Raw genomic sequence first — 5809 nt, forward strand, 5'->3', positions numbered from 1 at the left:
GGGAATTGAAACAAAATATGGTGCAGTTGTTGAAATCTGTGGGGGAATTTCACGGACTTTAACACGAGGGTTCGCAGCAGCCCTTACAGACCTTCTTGGAAATAAGCGATACATACATTCCTGAAGATGTGAATGTTAATTATGTCAGATTGACACTTTTTCCCTTTTCTCTAATGGGAGAAGCAAAGAGGTGGTTACTTGTTGAACCACCACACTCCATCACCTCATGGGAAGATTATGCTCGGAAGTTCCTTATTAAATTATTTCTATCTTATAAGACTGCATATTTAAGAAGTGAGATCTTAAGTTTCAGATAGAAAGATGGAGAAAATCTCTACCAAGCATGGGAGAGATTCAAGGGCATGCTCAGAAATTGTCCTCATCACTATCAATCAAATGATGTCTTGGTGCACACAATTATAGAAGGCCCTGAGTCTAATACGAAGATTCTCTTGGATTCAGCAGCAAGAGGCCAAGCTTTGGATAAAACGTATGAAGAACTGTATACATTACTGAATCGAATCACACAAGGGAATCCTGATTGACATGCACGCTCCCAAAAAGGTTGCAGGGGTATTGGAGTTGGATTAATTCACTGCATTACAGAAACAAATTGTAGTAATACAGAATAATATGACTACTCAACTCAACAACTTAAAGTTGGGTGCAACACAACCAGCAACTACAATAAATGCAGTTCAACAGGTATATTCATAGTGTGAAGTTTGCAGAAGTGGTGAGCATAAAGCAGATGCATGTTCTGTTAATCCAAATTCAGTCAACTATGTAGGGAATACAAATCGTCAGTGTCAATAGAATTTTGGCTATAATCCAAATTGGAAGAACTACCCAAATTTCTCATAGGGTGGAAATCAAACATAAAATACAAATCAGTATAAGGGACTAGTGCAATCAAATCCATAACCGGCTCAGAGTAATCAGGCTACTACTCAGAATAGCAATGTGGAAGAGTTGATTAAGCAGTTCATGGCTCAACAAGCATAGTTTGCGGCTAACATAAAGACTCAACAAGAACAGTTGGCAGTTAAGTTAAAGAGTCAACAATTGCTCACCAAAAATCTAGAGTTGCAGTTGGGTCAAATTGCAGGATCACAGAGTACAAGACCACAAGGAGTATTGCCTTTCGACATAGAGGCTAATTCGAAGCAGGTGAATGTTGTTATAACAAGGAGTGGGCTGCAAACTAAGAAGATAGTTCAGGAGAAAAAAAAGCCCGCAGATACTAATGACAGTTTGAAAGAGAATGCAGAAGTTGAAGTCAAGGAAAAAGAGGAAAGTGAAGAAATTCGTGCGGAGAAGAAAACTATCCCCTTGCCCTTTCCTTAAAGGGCATGGAAGCATCAAGAGAAATCCAGTTATAAAAAGTTTCTAGATCTTATGAAGTAGGCTCAAGTAAATTTTCCTCTTGTTGACATCCAGCAGAGTTTCCCAAAATATGCTAAATACTTGAAGGATATTATTGCCAATAAGAAACGGTTGACTGAATATGCTACAGTTGCACTTACTCGAGAGTGTACGTCTAACATTTAAAATAAAATGCCCACAAAATTGAAGGATCCGGGTAGTTTCACCTTGCAAATTACCATTGGTTAGACTATTTGTGCACGTGGATTGTGTGACTTGGGTGCTAGCATAAATCTCATGCCTACGTCATGGTACCGAAAGATGGGTTTTAGGAGTCCCAACCCCATAAATATTGTATTGTAGTTGGCGGATAGGGCACTTTCTAGACCAGATGGTATTATTTAAGATATGTTGGTGCAAGTGGGATCTGGTGGATTTTGTGATTCTTGACTTTGAGGCTGATCCAATTGTTCCATTTATTTTGGGATGATCCTTCTTAGCGACAGGACAATCACTCATTGATGAGGCAGCTGGACAAATGACAATGTGAGCGCATGACAAAGTAGAAGTTTTTTATGTGTACAAAGTGTTGAAACTGCCAGCCATATATGAGGAGTTGTCTTCTATATCGATTATTGATCTTGCTTTAGATTGGCAGTTGTTGTTGTCTAATTATACCTTAGAGTGAGATTTGATGGGTTATGATCTACATGGAGATGTGGAAGCATTGGAATTGGTCCAGGTTATTAATTTAGCTGTAATTAAGACAAAAAAAGTGCCATTCGAGCCTTTAAATAGGCCAATTGGTCCCTCACCCAGGCCTTCAGTCGAAGAAGCTCCTAACTTGGAGCTTAAGGTTATTCTTCCACATTTACAATTCATTTTTATTGGTGATCAAGATATCTTGCCTATTATTTTGTCTACAAGATTATCAGATGTAAAGGTAAAGAAAGTTGTAGCGGTTCTCAAGAGGAGAAGAAAGGCGATTGGCTGGCAGATGTCTGACATTTCAGGAATTAATCCAGCATTTTGCATGTATAATATTTACATGGAAGAGGGTTACAGACTTAGAGTGCAACAAAAATGAAGGTTAAATCCTATCATGAAGGAGGTAATCAGAAAGAAATGATCAAGTGGTTAGATAGTGGTATTGTTTACCTAATTTTCGATAGCAAATGGGTGATTTTAATGCACTGTGTACCAAAGAAGGGAGGAATGACAGTGGTGACCAATAATGATAATGAGTTGATTCCCACAGTACGGTGACCGGTTGAAGAATATGTATAGATCATCAATGTTGAATGAAGCGACTTGTAAAGATCACTATCCAATTCCCTTCATTGACCAAATATTAGATAGATTGGTGGGGCAAGAGTATTATTGTTTTCTAGATGGTTACTATGGCTACAATCAGATAAGAATAGCACCGGAATACCAAGAGAATACCACATTCACTTGTCTATACGATACATACGCGTTCAGACGCATGCACTTTGGCCTATGCCATGCACCTACTATATTTCAGAGATATATGATGGCGATATTTTCAGACATGGTGGAAGAATTTGTGTAGGTATTCATGGATGTTTTCTCCATGTATGGAAATTCATTTGAAAAGTGTTTGAAGAATTTCAACAGAGTCCTAGCTCGATGCGAAGAAATAAACTTGGTGTTGAATTGGGAAAAGTGCCACTTTATGGTTAAGGAAGGAATTGTATTAGTCCATAAAGTGTCATGCAAAGGGCTCGAAGTAGACAAAGCAAAGTTTAAAGTGATTGAAAAGTTGCCTCATCCGGTCATAGTCAAAGGAGTGCGAAGCTTTCTGGGACATGCTGGGTTCTATAGATGATTCATTCAATATTTCTCATAGATTGCAAGCCCTATGTGCAAATTGTTAGAGAAAGAAGCCAAGTTCAAGTTCGGGTATTATTACCATGAAGCTTTTGAAAAGCTTAAGAAGAAGATAAAGGAAGCACTTATCTTGATTGCACCAGATTGGGAGTTACCTTTTGAGCTGATGTGTGATGCTAGTGACATTGCGGTAGGAGCAGTGTTGGGTTAGAGAAAAGAGAAGTTATTTCAATTGATCTACTATGCTAGCAAGGTTCTAAATAATGCTCAAGTTAACTACACGGTTATAGAGAAAGAGATGTTGGCAGTGGTATATGCATTCGACAAGTTTCGATCTTACTTAGTTGGTACAAAGGTCATTGTTCATACTGACCACGCTGCCATAAAGTATCTTGTGAACAAAAAGGAAGCGAAGCCACGACTGATTATATAAATTCTTCTACTTTAAGAATTTGATCTTGAGGTGCGAGATAGAAAGGGAGCTTAAAATCAAGTTACTGATCACTTGTCACGGTTGGAAGATTGAGACCATATTGTGGATGACTTTCTGAGTATTAAGGAAGAGTTTCCTGATGAGAAGTTGTTGTCATTATGTGCAGTTGAATTCCTATGGTATGGTAACATTGTGAACTTGATTGCTTGTGAGGTGTACCCTCCTAAGGCCAACACACAACAAAGGAAGAAATTACTCCATAATTCTCATGCTTACATTTAGGACGAACCGTACCTTTTTAAGCAGGGTCCAGATGGAGGCATTCGTAGGTATATTCCAGAGGCTGAATTTTCAAATGTGTTACAAGATTGCCACACATATCCATATGGTGGACATCATGAGGGTGAGAGGACTGCGAGAAAAGTGTTGCAATTAGGTTTTTTCTGGCCTACTCTGTTCAGAGATGCAATGGCTTTCGTAAAGAATTGTGATCAATGTCAAATATTGGGTACCATATCTAGGCGTCATGAGATGCCCCTCAATAATATTTTAGAAGTCGAAGTCTTTGATGTTTGGGGGATCGATTTCACGGGCCCATTCCCACCTTCAAAAGGTAATCTTTACATTCTTGTAGCAGTTGACTATGCATCTAAATGGATGGAATCTATGGCGAGTCCGACTAATGATGCAAGAGTGGTTCTGAAGTTTGTGAAGAAGAACATATTTTCCAGATTTGGTACGCCAAGAGCAATAATTAGTTATGGAGGTACGCACTTTATTAACACATGGTTCAAAAATCTTTTTGCTAAGTATGGTGTTAGGCATAAGGTTTCCACTGCATACCATCCTCAAACGAGTGGACAAGTAGAGGTATTCAATAGGGAGATTAAGCATATACTTCAGAAGACTGTGAATGGGCAGAGAAAAGATTAGGCGGAGAAGCTAGATGATGTACTTTGGGCCTATCGAACAGCGTACAAGACGCCCATTGGTACATCTCCATTTCGCTTGGTGTATGGTAAGGCGTGTCATCTTCCTGTGGACTTGGAACACCAAGTATATTCAGTGGTGAAGAAGTTGAACTTTGAGATGACTGCCGTAGGGGAAAAAAAGTTATTGCAACTGAATGAGCTTGATGAGTTTAGAATTCATGCCTACGAAAATGCCAAGCTCTACAAGGAGAAGGCCAAAATATGGCATGACAAGCAAATTCAATCTAGGGAATTTAAATCTGGACAACTTGTGTTGTTTAATTCATAGCTTAAGTTGTTTTTGGGTAAATTACGATCAAAAATGGTTTGGACCTTTTAAGGTAGTACGTATGACACCCCATGGAGCTGTGGAGTTGTGGAATAAAGAGAAGACAAAGAAGTTCCTTGTGAATGGACAGCGTGTAAAGCATTATTAGGTGGATCATCCAGATAAGCATAAGGAATCTATCACTTTTGCTGATGAATAATGATGAGCTGAGTCGTGCCACGATGTAAATAAGGATCTATGTGGGAGGCAACCTACAGATGTATTGTAATAGGTTGTTTAAATGAAAAGAAAAATACAAAAAGATGAGTCGTGCCACGACCAAAACTAAGGCGCTGAGTGGGAGGCAACCCACTTTTATTTACAATATTTGTTGTTTTTGTTTGAGATTACAGGGATTTGCAAAGTGAAAATAACAAGATTACCACATTTGAGGAAAGCAATCAAGTTTGCAAAATAATATGTAAGTGAGGATCTTCTCAAGTAAGAAAAGAGTGAAAATTACACAAGGAAATCTGATTTTGAAGAATGACGCGATGCAGAACTGGGTAGATTAACAATTGTCAAATTCCAGTAAGGATCCGCGATTTCCATCGCGACGCAGAGAAGTGCGATTTGACAATTATCAAATTCCAGTGGCTTGGCGCGATATCAGCGCATCGTGTAACTCATAAAATTGACAATTGTCAAGATACAGTGACTTGATGTGAAATTTAGCGCATCGCGATGGATAGTTAAATGGCAATTGGCATTCTCCAGTAGGTCTATGCGATCTTACTGCATCTCGGGGGGGGGGGGGGGGGGGGGTTAAAATCGGGCAGAAAATGTTGAATTAAACCTAACCCAACCCGCCCCTCTATAAATACCCCCTAAACCCTCTTATTTTCCCTTTTAAGCGCCGCC

General features: G+C 39.1%; 1 non-coding gene across 1 annotated transcript; it reads right to left on the reverse strand.

Moving 5' to 3' along the window:
* Window positions 1-284: 284 nt before the first annotated feature.
* LOC124892673 lies at window positions 285-391 on the reverse strand. The gene has a single exon (XR_007050372.1). It is a non-coding gene; the product is annotated as a small nucleolar RNA R71 (small nucleolar RNA).
* Between the last annotated feature and the right edge of the window lie 5418 nt (window positions 392-5809).

This window comes from Capsicum annuum, chromosome 1 (genome assembly GCF_002878395.1).
Source record: "Capsicum annuum cultivar UCD-10X-F1 chromosome 1, UCD10Xv1.1, whole genome shotgun sequence".
Classification (NCBI taxonomy): Eukaryota; Viridiplantae; Streptophyta; class Magnoliopsida; order Solanales; family Solanaceae; genus Capsicum; species Capsicum annuum.